Here is a 14,160-nt window from a genome sequence, read left to right as displayed (position 1 = left end):
CTTGCTGACCAACTACATGCAGCAGATTAGAGATCGCTAAAAGTATGCTCCACAGCATTATGTGGCCAATGTAAGACGTGCCAGACAGATGAGGAGGCCCTCAAGTACAGGGAGAAGCATTCTTACCTCGACTTCCCCGACACCACCTGCCTTCGGAGACTGCGCTTCCATAAAGAGGTTATCACTGAAGTATGCCAGCTGATAAGGGCAGATCTGCAGCCTGCCAGCACCATCAGTACTGCACTGTCCGTCAAGGTCAAAGTCTCTGCGTCGGGTTCTTTTCAGGCCACAGCTGGCGACATTTACAGATTTTCTCATCGTGCCACACATTGCTACATTAGATAGGTGACTGAAGCCCTATATGCATGCAGGAGGGACTTGATCAGCTTCCCTATGACCAGGGAGTCACAGACTGAGAGGGCTTTAGGATCCTAGCGAATTGCTAACTTCCCCAAGGTGCAGGGAACAATAGACTGTACGCATATAGCAATTCAGGCACTTTGTCAGGATGCAGAGGTTTTCAGGAACCGCAAGGGATTCCACTCCCTGAATGTCCAGCTGGTTGTCGACCACCAGCAAATTATACTGGCAGTGAATGCTCAATTTCCGGGCAGCATCCACGATGCTCACACCCTGCGTGAGAGCACAGTATCTGATCTGTATAACAATCAGCCACATGGACAATGCTGGATGCTTGGTGACAAAGGATATGGCCTCGCCACCTGACTGATGACCCCCCCTGCGTGACACCCACACCGAAGCTGAGAGGCGATGAAATGAGAGCCACAGAGCAACTCGCAATATTGTGCAGAAAACCATTGGAGTGCTGAAGCAGCGCTTTATATGCCTGGACCACTCAGGAGGCAAGTTCCAATACCACCCTGAGCAGATGGCTCAATTCGTGGTGGTGTGCTCCAGGAGGGGACAAGAATTGCCTGATGAGTCTGACAGTCCACCTCACCAGTGAGAGGAAGAGGAGTAGAGGAGGCGGACGCTGACATCGGCCCAGACAATCAGGCTGACAGTGAAGCCATGCCCCCGCCCCTTGTAGACTGCATGAAAGGGCCCGTGGTGACATGATAGCTGCAAGAGCCTTACGTCAGGAGCTCATCGAGGAGCGCTTTGCCTGAAAGAACGTTGGTGTTATTTGCAAGGCTGACACACTGCTGGGTGTGCAGGTGGTACATCAATGGCGGGCATCACCTTGGTGACAGTTAAAGTTTAAGTTGATTGAAATTAAGTGTCATTATATCCTTTGATATTAAGGAATCACCAGCGTGTAACGGTGCAGCTATCTGAGCCAATGCACAACAAGGTTTTGTTAAATAACATTTAAACTGAATATTTGTCTGAAATCGTTAGTATTTCTGTAAAAAACAACCCTTCCCCACCCCACACCCACTTCTCCTTCCTACCTCTACCCCTTCCCCTTCCCCTCCTGACATCAAGCCGCCTGGCCAAGGAGCTCCTCAGGCGATGCTTCATTGGGGTAGGGGTGGGATGATGTCCGAGCCGCTGCTTGGACGGATACGGGAGAGGACGGTCCTGAGGTGGGAACGTGCTCTAAGCCAGAAGCAAGATGTTGCTGCTGGCTCTCATGTGTGGTTGGCAATGGGGGTGCAGCACCTTGGGGTGCAGTGCCATGCTCCGGGACCACTGGGAGCCCTCTTCCACCAATGTTCCTGGCTACCAGCTCCAGAGCCTCTACCATCCCTTCCATGTTATATCTTATTTGTTGGACAAAAACTCGGTGCCAACTATGTTCTTGGTGCTTAGTAGGCTTTTTGCTGCTGGTGAATCTCCCTCGTGCCTTCCAAACAAGCACACACCACAGCCACACATGCCTTCAGTCCCTCTCAGCACCCTCTCTCTCTGTCTTCTCTTCTGCGTGTGTCATGATGACCCTTGACCTTCTGAATCACGGGAATCGAGCATTGCTATGCCATTGCTAAGGACAGCAACACTTTACGGTAAAAGGTCAAAAAGATTTAATGCTACTGCCCATTTCATATCGCTCGCGGTAACGCCATTTTCAAAAATGAAGACGAAGTGCTTTGAGAATGGGTGAGAAGCCGGCGATCTGTAAACTCTTTTTTATCCCCTATGCCGGAAATAATGTCCATTTTTGGGCGATAAGCAAAAAATTGGAAAATCTAGCCAATAGCCTCATAAGGAGCCATCTATTTCTTATGTTCTTATGTTCTTAGTCCCCTTTTGTTTATGCTGTTTATAATCTACTGGTATTTTTACAAAATTTGCTGGTGTCCTGGTATGCTTTGAAAATTGATAGGATTCAAAGAGATCTGAATAATTTGATTACGTGAGCAAAAGAATAGGAAATAAGATTTATTGGAGCCCAATAGAAAATAATGGATTGGAATTACTGGTTAGCGGCAGAGCAAAGGCAATTGTCGATCGTTGCTGGCGCTGAGGAAATCTGCCAACAGATCTGTGGTGAAAAGTTTGCCTTTTCCGAAGCGTAAGTGTTTGCAGCGCAGTATAGTGGGAATTCTTTAGTGTGATCTGCTGTGTTACCAACAAGCTGTCTAATCAGCCAATCACAGTGAAGAATTCTTACAGACAGGGAACCAGAAAATGAGAACCTGTTTTTATCCCAACTTTAAAAAAATGCTATGGAGAGCAAAATAAAGATTGGGGCTCTCGCATGGGAAAAGGTGGAACCTGAAGTATCATGAACAAATATTCAATTTAAATTTTCTTAAAAATTGTAATTGTTGTCATAATGGAGATAATTAATATTCGACAAAATTATTATTTGTTTTTCAGTGCCATAACATTTGTTTAGAGGTTAATATGCTGTTACACTTAATCCAACAAGGCTGAACATTTAATGGGGTATTTAACAGTAATGTTACTATGGAAAAGCTCAAGTTTGTGTTAGTTTCCCTAATTTCACTGATTACAACAACAAGAACAACAACAACTTGTATTTATATAGCGCCTTTAACATAGTGAAGTGTCCCAAGGTGCTTCAGAGGAGTATTATAAGATAAAAAATTTGACACCGAGCCACCGAGGAGAAATTAGGGCAGACATTAGGACACTTATTTGCATTTGCTTTTTGTTTGTCCTTCCCAACATGGATAATTCTGGTAGGTGTGCCTTTGGACCTTAGGAGGATGCATAGAGCCTAAATAATGGGCGATACACAGCCCAAATGAATCCCCTGTGACCTAAAGATCTGTCATCTCACATGAAAGCAACTGTAATATTGTAGCACTCTCTTCAATGATTCACAGGTTTAGAAAATTTAGATTTTGCTGAGTTAAGAGGTGTCATCATAATTTACATATAGAAACTGCTTACGAGAACAACTTGTATTTATATAGCGCCTTTAACATAGTAAAGTGTCCCAAGGTGTTTCAGAGGAGTAATATAAGATAAAAAATTTGGCACCGAGCCACGTAGGAGAAATTAGGGCTGGTGACCAAAAGCTTTGTCAAGGACGTAGGTTTTAAGGAGCATCTTAACAAAGGAAATTGAGGTAGAGAGGAGGAGAGATTTAGGCAGGGAATTCCAGAGCTTAGGGCCGAAGCAACAGAAGGCACGGCCACCAATGGTTGAGCGATTATAATCAGGGATTCTGAAGGGGGCAGATTTAGAGGAGCACAGATCTCATAGGGGGTTGTGGAACTAAAGGAGATTACAGAGTTGGGAGAGGTGAGGCCTAGGAGGGATTTGAAAACAAGAATGAGAATTTTGAAATTGAGGCATTGCATAACCGAGAGCCAATGTAGGTCAGCGAGTAGAGGGGTGATGGGTGAACGGGACTTGGTGCGAGTTAAGACATGAGCTGCCAAGTTTTGGATTACCTCAAGTTTACATAGGGTAGAATGTGGGAAACCAGCCAGGAGTGCATTGGATTAGTCAAGTCTAGAGGTAACAAAGGCATGGATGAAGGTTTCAGCAGCGGATGAGCTGAGCCAGGGGCGGAGATAGAAAAAGGCGGTCTTAGTTATGCTGTGGATATGTGGCTGAAAGCTCATTTCAGGATCAAATATGACACCAAGGTTGCGAACAGTGTGGTTCAGCCTCAGACAGAAGTTGGGGAGAGAGATGGAGTCAGTGTTTAGGGTACGGAGTTTGTGGCGGGGACCGACAACAATGGCTTCGGTCTTCCCAATATTCAATTGGAGAACATTTCTGCTCATCCAGAATTGTATGTCAGACAAGCAGTCTGACAATTTAGAGACCGAGGAGGGGTCGAGAGAAGTGGTAGTGAGGTAGAGCTGGGTGTCATCAGCATACATGTGGAAACTGATGCTGTGTTTTCAGATGATGTCGTCAAGGGGCAACATGTAGATGATAAATAGGAGAGAGCCAAAGATAGATCCTTGGAGGAGACCAGAGGTAATGATGCGGGAGCAGGACGAGAAGCCGCTGCACATGATTCTCTGGATACAATTCGATAGATAATAACCAGGCGAATGTAGACCTACCCAGCTGGTTCACGGTGGAGAGGTGTTGGAGGGGGATGCAGTGGTCAACCATGTCAAAGGCTGCAGACAAGTCAAGAAGGACGAGGAGGGATAATTTTCCTTCGTCACAGTTACAAAGGATGTCATTTGTGACTTAGTTGTGAGCCATTTCGCAGGCGCGAAAACCGGATTGGAGGGATTCAAACATGGAGTTGCGGGTAAGATGCGCATGAATTTGGGAGGCAACAACACGTTCAAGGATTTTGGAGAGGAAAGGGTTTGGAGATGAGGCGGTTGTTTGGAAGGACAGAGGGGTCAAGGGTTGTTTTTTGAGGAGAGGGATGAGGACGGCAGATTTGAAGGAAAATGGGACAGTACCTGAGGAGAGAGAACCGTTAATAATGTCAGCTAGAATGGGAGCCAGAAAAGGAAGTTCAATGGTCAGCACTTTGGTGGGAATAGAGTCAAGGGTGCAGGAAGTGGTTCCCATGGATAAGATGAGCTCGGAAGGGTCATGAGGAGTAATTGGAGAGAAACTGAAGAAAGGTGTGAGGTCAAGGCTCGGCCAGGGGGTTTCCTTAGATGAAGTTTTGCCTGGTGGGCTAGGAGAAGGAAAGGAAGAGGCAGCTTAACGCATGGTCTCAATCTTGGAGACAAAGGAGTCCATGAGCTCCTTGTACTTATTGTCGGTGGTGAGGGTGACAGGGGAGATTGATTTAAGAAGACGACTAGCAGTGGAGAATAGAAGCCTGGGTTTATCTTTACATTCCAGAAGTATTCTGGAATAGTGAGCAATTTTGGAAGATAAGAGCAGGACCTGATAATACTTTATGTAGTCCAGCCAGATCTGGCGGTGAAAGGCTAAACCAGTTGTCTGCCATATCCATTCAAGTCTGCGTCCCTTGGACTTAAGGGAGTGAAGATGAGGGCTGTACCAGGGGGAACAGCCAAGGTGAGAGAATAATGGTTTTAAAAGGGACCATGCCATCAAAGGTGGGGTTGAGAGTGTGATTGAGCAGATCGGTAGCTGCAGAAATGTCATGGTGAATGGAGGGCAAAAGGCTGGACAGTTGGAAGTTCATAGGTGCAGTTGTGAGAGAGTCAGGAGAGTGTTTTTTCCAAGGGCAGACACAGAAGGAGGTAGGGTTGGTGGGATGGGTGGAAGGGGGATGTAAGTGGAGAGGAAGTGGTCAAAGATGACCTTATCTGCAACTGAGACAATGGGAGTATCAAGGCCCCGAGAGATGGCAAGGTCAAAGGGGTGGCCGTGAATATGGGTTGGGGAGTTTACATGGAGGCAGAGATTAAGGGAGGATAGGAGGCTAGTGAATTCAGAGGAGAGGGAGCATGATGAATTATACTGATTGGCAACTATAGTGGGATGGGAGGCCACAACGCAGCCAATGTTGGAGCAATGAATAACTGACTGCAACTTCAGGATTTCCACATTTAGATGTGCATGCGCTACATCCTGAAGATTTGGTCAGTTTTGAAGGGGTAATAATGGCGAAAGCTGTCAGCTCACTATTATTACTGACTACAAATTCCAGCCGAATAAAAACTGGAAACAGCATCTTGAAATGAGTACATAACAAATGGGACTTCCCTTAATAAAAATGAAAAAAATGATTTGGATATGATTTCTGTTCACTGAAGTCAACAAATTCAATGTGAAACTGTTAATCAAGTCTTGGAATGTATCACAGTGGTATTTAATTACAGGTTAAAGCAAATTAATTTGATTCTGGATAATATTGGTTCCAACCCACCCAGGCCAGATCCATTCTCAACCCACTGAAATTGGCCTTCCTCCAATTAAGTATTTTTACTCTCGATTGCTCCGTCCTTTTCCATAACTAGTCTAAAGCTTATGACACTGTGATCACTGTTTACCTACTGACACTTGCTCTATTTGACCCATCTCATTCCCCAGAACTAAATCCAGCAATGCCTCCTTCCTCGTTCCCAGAAACATACTGAAAATAATTGTTCTCCTGAAAGTTCTCCTGAACATGCTTCAGAAATTCTTTCCCATCTCTGCCCTTTACACGATTGCTATCCCAGTCCATATTAGGATAGTTGAAGTCCCCCATTATCACTACTCTATAGTTCTTGCACCTCTCTGTATTTTCCCTGCAAATTTACTCCTCTATTTCCTTCTCACTAGTTGGCGGCCTATAGAACACACCTAGTAGTGTAATGGCACCTCTATTGTTTCTTTACTCTAACCAAATAAATTCTGTCCTTGACCCACTCCAGGGCATCCTCTCGCTCCAGCACTGTAATAATCTCCTTAATCAATACTGCCACCCCATCTCCTTTCTTTCCTTCTCTATCTTTCCTGAACATCTTATATCCAGGAATATTTAGCACCCAATCCTACCATTTTTTGAGCGAGGTCGCCGTTACTGCCAGGACATCATATTCCCAGGTGTCTATTTGTGCCTGCAGCTCACCAACCTTATTTACCACACTTTGTGCATTCACATACATGCACTGTAAACCTATCTTAGACCTTCTTATATTCTCTCTCAGTCTGGCCCCACCTAATACCATAATATTTATTACTTAGTGCTATCTGTCTCTCCCACTCCTTTGTGCACCTTGTTCCTCCTTTCTAATGCTACATCCTGATGCCCAGCCCCCTGCCAAATTAGCTTAAACCCTCCCCAACAGCACAAGCTTGCGGAAATTACAGAGCTAGAAGTGGATAAGTGAGGAATTTAAACATTTAAATCTAAGAATTTGGACACAATGAAGGATAGTATATTAACTGCAGAGTTTTGAATGAGCTTGCGTTTATGGAGGGTGATGGCTGGATGATTGGCAAGAAGAGCATCTTATCGCAGTTTCAGGACATTACAAAATGTTTCACAACCAATGAAATACTTCTGAAGGTTGGCATAGTAAGATCCTTCAAAGAATAAATGAGATGGATCACTACTTACTTTGATGTTGGCAGTAGTGGTTCAGATACACAGGAACATAAGAACAGGAGTAGGCCATTTGGCCCCTCGAGCCTGTTCCACCATTCAATGAGATTATGGCTGGTCTGTGACCTAACTATGCCCCATATCATTTTTGGTTAACAAAAACCTCTCAATCTCAGATTTAAAATTAACGATTGACTTAGCATCAACTGCAATTTGTGGAAGAGAGTTCCAAACTTCTGCTACCCTTTGCATGGAGAAGTGTTTTCTAATTTCACTCCTGAAAGGCCTAGACTTGGGAATCAGCGGAAATAGTTTCTCTCTGTCAAACCTATCGATACCCCTTGATGGCTTGAAAACTTAGATCAAATCACCCTTTAATCATCTAAATTCCAGGGAATACAATGCTAGTTTGTGTATTCTCTCCTCATAAATTAACTCTTGGTAAATCTATGTTATACTCCCTCTAAGGTATGGTGTCCAGAACTGCTCACAGTACTCCAGGTGTGGTCTAACCAGGGCTTTGTATAGCTGTAGTCTAACTTCTATTCCCTTGTACTCTAGTCCTCTAGATATAAAGGCCAGCATTCCATTAGCCTTTTTGATTATTTTCTGAACCTGTTGTGACATTTTAATGATCTATTTACATAGACCCAGAACACTCTTTGGACCTTCACTGTTTTCAGCATTTCACCATTTGGAAAGTACTCTGATCTATCCTTTTTAGGCCCACTTGCCTACATTGAAATCCATTTGCTACAGTTTTGCCCATTCAATTAATCTATCAATATCTCTTTGAAATTTTATGCTTACATCTACACTACCGACAATGCTGCCTATCTTTGTGTCATTGGCAAACTTGAATATGTGGCTTTCTAATCCATCATCTAAGTCATTAATAAAAACTGTGCAAAGTTGAGGCCCTGAAACAGATCCCTATGGGACACCGAAGTCACATTCAATTAGAGTACCGACCCATTATCCTTACTCTCCATCTCCTGCCGCTCAGCCAACTTCCGAACCAGGTCAATAATTTTCCTTCAATTCCATGAGCTTCTACTTTAGTTAACAGTAAGCTATGAGGGACTTTATCAAATGCCTTCTGGAAGTCCATATAATTAAATCCATAGACATTCCTCTATCTAATACTTTAGCTTCCTCTTCAAAAAATTGAATCAGGTTTTGAGGCATGACCTATCCTTTACCAATCCACGTTGGCTCTCTCGGATCAGCTGAACGATTTCATTGTGTTCAGGTCAGATTGTTGGTCAAAACACTGAAAGAACTTCCTGCTCATATTTAAATAATGCCATGAGCTCTTTTGCAGCCACTTGAACGACCAAAATAGAGGCCTCAATTTAACCTCTCTTCTTAAATATAAGAAAGAAGAAAATGAAGAATAAGAATTTGCATCTATATAATATTCAGAGTTGAATCATAGAATCATAGAAATTTACACCATGGAAGGAAGTCTTTTCGGCCCATCGTGACCGCACCAGCCGACCAAGAGTTATCAAGCTTAATCCCACTTTCCAGCTCTTGGTCCATAGCCCTGTAGGTTACGGCACTTTAAGTGCATATCCAAGTATGTTTTAAATGTGGTGAGGGTTTCTGCCTCTACCACTCTTTCAGTCAGTGAGTTCTAGATCCCCACCATGCTCTGGGTGAAGCAATTTCCCCTCATATCTCCTCTCAACCTTTCCCCAAATACATTAAGTCTATGTCCTCTGGTTGTTGCCCCTCTGCCAAGGGAAACAGGTCCTTCCTATCCACTCTATCCAGGCCCTTCAAAATTTTATACACCTCAAATCAGGTCTCCCCTTAACCTTCTCTGTTCTAAAAAAAACAAACCCAGCATCTCCAATCTTCCGCATAGCCAAAATTCTCCAGTCCAGGCAACATTCTTGTAAATCTCCTCTGCACCCTTTCCAGTGCAATCACATCTTTCCTGTAATGTGGTGACCAGAACTGCACGCAATACTCCAGCTGCACCTTAACCAATGTTTTATACAGTTCAAACATAACCTCCTTGCTCCTGTATTCCATGCCTTGACTAATAAAGGCAAGTATTCCATATGCCTTCTTAACCACTTTATCTACTTGGCCTGCTACCTTCAGAGATCTGTGGACCCACACGCCAAGTTTCCTTTGTTCCTCTATACCTTTTAGTGTCGTACCATTTAATGTGTATTCCCTTGCATTTTAGACCTCCCCAAATGCATTACCTCACAGTTATCCGCATTGAATTCCATTTGCCACTGTTCGGCCCACCTGATCAGTACATTGATATCTTCCTGCAGTCTGTAGCCTTCTTCCTCATTATCAATCAGACAGCCTATTTTAGTGTCATCTGCAAACTTCTTAATCATACCCCCAACATTCAAGTGCATGTCATTGATATATACCACAAAAAGCAAGGGACCCAGCACTGAGCCCTGCGGAACCCCACTTGCTACAGCCTTCCAGTCACAATAACACACATCAACCATTATCCTTTGCTTCCTGCCTCTGAGCCAATTTGGATCCAACTTGCCACTTTGCCCTGGATCCCATGGGCTATTACTTTAGTGACCAGTCTGCCATGTGGGATCTTATCAAAAGCTTTGCTAAAATCCATATACACTACATCATACGCACTGCCCTCGTCGATTCTCTTGGTTACCTCTTCGAAAAATTCAATCAAGTTCGTCAGACATGACCTTCCCCTAATAAATCCATGCTCACTGTCCTTGATTAATCCATGTCTTTCCAAATGAAGATTTATCCTGTCTCTCAGGATTTTTTCCAACAAGATTCCCACCACTGAAGTTAGGCTGATTGGCCTGTAATTACTCAGTCTGTCTCTTTCTCCCTTTTTAAACAAAGGTACAACATTAGCAGTCCTCCAGTCCTCCTGCATCACACCTGAAGCAAGGGAGGACTGGAAAATGATGGTCAGAGCCTCTGCTATTTCCCCTTTTGCTTCTCTTAACAGCCTGGGATACATCTCATTTGGGCCTGGGGATTTATCCATTTTCAAAGCTGCTAAGCCCCTTAATATTTCCTCACTCACTATATTTATTTCGCCTAATATTTCACACTCCTCTCCCTCAATGCACAGTCTGCATCACCCCTCGCTGTTGTGAAAACAGATGCAAAGTATTCATTAAGAACCATACCCACATCTTCTGCCTCCACACACAGATTTTCTTTCAGGTCTCTAAATAGGCCCCACTCTTTCTCGAGTTATTCTCTTACTCTTAATGTATTTATAGAAACATAGAAACATAGAATATAAGTGCAGGAGTAGGCCATTCGGCCCTTCGAGCCTACACCACCTTTCAATTAGATCATGGCTGAAAATTCCCTCAGTACCCCTTTCCTTCTTTCTCTCCATATCACTTGATCGCTTCAGCTTAAGGGCCATATCTAACTCCCTTTTGAATATATCCAATGAACTGGCATCAACAACTCTCTGCAGCAGGGAATTCCATAGGGTTAACAACTCTCTGAGCAAAGAAGTTTCTCCTCATCTCGGTCCTAAATGGCCTACCCCTTATCCTAAGACTGTGTCCTCTGGTTCTGGACCTCCCCAATATCGGGAACATTCTTCCCGCATCTAACCTGTCCAGTCCCGTCAGATCTTATATGTTTCTATGAGATCCCCTCTCATCCTTCTAAACTCCAGTGTATAAAGGCCCAGTTGATCGTCTTTCCTCATATGTCAGTCCAGCCATCCCTGAAATCAGTCTGGTGAACCTTCGCTGCACTCCCTTAATAACAAGTACATCCTTCCTCAGATTAGGAGACCAAAACTGAACACAATATTCCAGGTGAGGTCTCACCAAGGTCCTGTACAACTGCAGTAAGACCTCCCTGCTCCTATACTCAAATCCCCTAGCTATGAAGGCCAACATACCATTTGCCTTCTTCACCGCCTGCTGTACCTGCATGCCAACTTTCAGTGACTGATGAACCATGACACCCAGGTCTCGTTGCAACCAGTTTAGTGTCATCTGCAAACTTGAAGATGTTACACTCAATTCCTTCATCTAAATCATTAATGTATATTATAAAGAGCTGGGGTCCCAGCACTGAGCCCTGCGGCACACCACTAGTCACTGCCTGCCATTCTGAAAAGGACCCGTTTATCCCAACTCTCTGCTCCCTGTCTGCCAACCAGTTCTCTATCGATGTCAGTATATTACCCCCAATACCATGTGCTTTAATTTTGCACACCAATCTCTTTTGTGGGACCTTGTCAAAAGCCTTTTGAAAGTCCAAATACTCCACATCCACTGGTTCTCCCTTGTCCACTCTACTAGTTACATCCTCAAAAAATTCCAGAAGATTCGTCAAGCATGATTTCCCTTTCATAAATCCATGCTGACTTGGACCGATCCTGTCACTGCTTTCCAAATGCGCTGCTATTTCATCCTTAATGATTGATTCCAACATTTTCCCCACTACTGATGTCAGGCTCACCGGTCTATAGTTACCTGTTTTCTCTCTCCCTCCTTTTTTAAAAAGTGGTGTTACATTAGTTACCATCCAGTCAATAGGAACTGATCCAGAGTCGATAGATGTTGGAAAATAATCACCAATGCATCCACTATTTCTCGGGCCACTTCCTTATAACTCTGAGACGCAGACTATCAGGCCCCAGGGATTTATCGACCTTCAATCCCATCAATTTCCCTAACACAATTTCCTGCCTATTAAGGATATCCATCAGTTCCTCCTTCTCACTAGACCCTCTGTCCCCTACAGCATCCGGAAGGTTATTTGTGTTTTCCTTCGTGAAGACAGAACCAAAGTATTTGTTCAATTGGTCTGCCATTTCTTTGTTCCCCATTATAAATTCACCTGTCTGGGAGATGGGGGGGTTTAATGTATTTATTTCATGGGTTCTTTGCTTAAGAATTCATAGCAACACATTGCTATTAAGAACTAGTTGGTTTATTATCAAAAGGTTTCACAATCACACTATACATTACCAGTTCATCCACCAGGCTCACAACTAACTGCCATGTCGTGGATCCCCCAAACCCAACTGGCTGGGGTTTTATTGAGTCTTGTGACCATCACGTGGCTGGCTAAGCCATTCCTAACTCAACAGCTCTACAAACCTGTGAGCCTACTCATAGGTGCATACATTACAGGAGGAAAGCAATTGGGAGAGAGTAGGTGACAGGAGCCAGCGATTGGGAGAATGGTATGATTGCGGGGTGGGGGGGTGGAGGGGAAGTAATTACAAGGGAGTCAATCAGGGTCGGCAACTGTCTTTGGCACTCCAGTTGGGAAGAGCACACTGTTCCTCCCAGCTCTACATTCAGGCAAATATTTTTTGTTTTACAAACATACCTTTTGGAGGCAGCCTCCAGAGGGCCCTTTAAAAATTGCTGGTAATGCCGCATGTCAGAACGCAACTGGTCCAGCACCGACTACATTCAGGGCAGCCCAATTCTACAAACGGGGCCTAAAACAGGTTTTTAGGTCCCCTATTTCCATATGCAAAGAGCCTAGCACCTGTTTCAGGTACGAACCATGGACGTCTCTTTTTCTGCCTTTACCAATATGGTGGGTCATGCAGGTTCAGCGTGGTCGAGGCCGACATCATGCAGCCCGGCATTCCTTCTCAGCTGCCGGGCTGCAGGCCCAGTTGCACGCTGACCTGGCGGCCTAGTGGAGGCCATCAGAGTTCGTGCATGGTGCACAGCTGCCCTCCCCTTTAATCAAAAGGGAAGGCGTAGAAGCGCGTCAGCACTACATGGAGCATCCATGTAGTGCTTCCCTCAGCGCCCTGGTTACTGCCCCCAAAGAAATTGGAGCGCGCGAGATTGCGCTCCGTTTGCTTTCAGGGCCAGTAAGGACAATTCCGCAGTGGGGGTGGGACTCCTGCGCCGGGTGCAGAATGTCCCAGCTCCAGAAGATTACTGTCCCCAATCAGGGCACAGGGCAAATTCGCCCCCATAGTCTCTGACGTTAATTGGGTTAATTTACTTTTTCATTCTGTATTCCAGCATATTTTCAATTAAACCTTCCAAAATGTAAAGAAAAGTTAGACACTCCTGAAACCTTGAATTTTAAATACACAAACATCTGACAATATTTCCTAAATCTGCTGATAGACAGTCCTTTGATCAATTATAACTGGCTGAATCGGTAACTTACTTTTGTTGAAATGCTTAAATACACTTAAGCAACGTAGAATAAAATAGAATGCATGGAAGAAGTACAGATATTCAGCATCTATTTTTCCGACCGCTGTTCTGTCATTCAATATCCATACTGTGCAGAAAGACACACACGGGATAATTAAATAGCTCATCAAAGTCAACTAGAAAGTAAAAAATTGAAAACCAATGTAAATATATGCAGGACTCTATTCTTTGCATGTCTCTCTCTCCGGAATTGGAGCTGAGGGTGGATTCACTCTGGAGCATCCACGATGCTGAGAATGACGTGAGTGGCACGTGTAGCGAGTTGGTCTTACCGCAGGAGAAGGATCCACAGCCAGCTAGGGAATGGAAGACCATCAGGAAGAGTAGTGCAAAGAAGGTAGTGCAGGGGTCCCATGTGGTCATCCCCCTGCTAAACAGATACACTGCTTTGAGTGATGTTGAGGGAGATGACTCATCAGGGGAGGGCAGCAGCAGCCAAGTTCATGGTACCATGGCTGGCTCTGTTGCACAGAGGGCAGGAAAAAGAGTGGGAGAGCGATAGTGATAGGGGATTCAATCATAAGGGGAATAGATAGGCGTTTCTGCAGCCGCAACCAAGACTCCAGGATGGTATGTTGCCTCCCTGGT

The 14,160-nt window shown here is 44.4% G+C and overlaps 1 protein-coding gene across 1 annotated transcript in view; it reads right to left on the bottom strand.

Moving 5' to 3' along the window:
* Positions 1–14,160, bottom strand: part of csmd3b (CUB and Sushi multiple domains 3b) — a 3,002,015-nt gene that overhangs the window by 2,037,823 nt on the left and 950,032 nt on the right. The gene's annotated exons all lie outside the window — the stretch shown is intronic.

This window comes from Pristiophorus japonicus, chromosome 1, assembly GCF_044704955.1.
Source record: "Pristiophorus japonicus isolate sPriJap1 chromosome 1, sPriJap1.hap1, whole genome shotgun sequence".
NCBI classification, from domain to species: domain Eukaryota; kingdom Metazoa; phylum Chordata; class Chondrichthyes; family Pristiophoridae; genus Pristiophorus; species Pristiophorus japonicus.
This window is presented reverse-complemented; position numbering and strand designations above follow the sequence as displayed.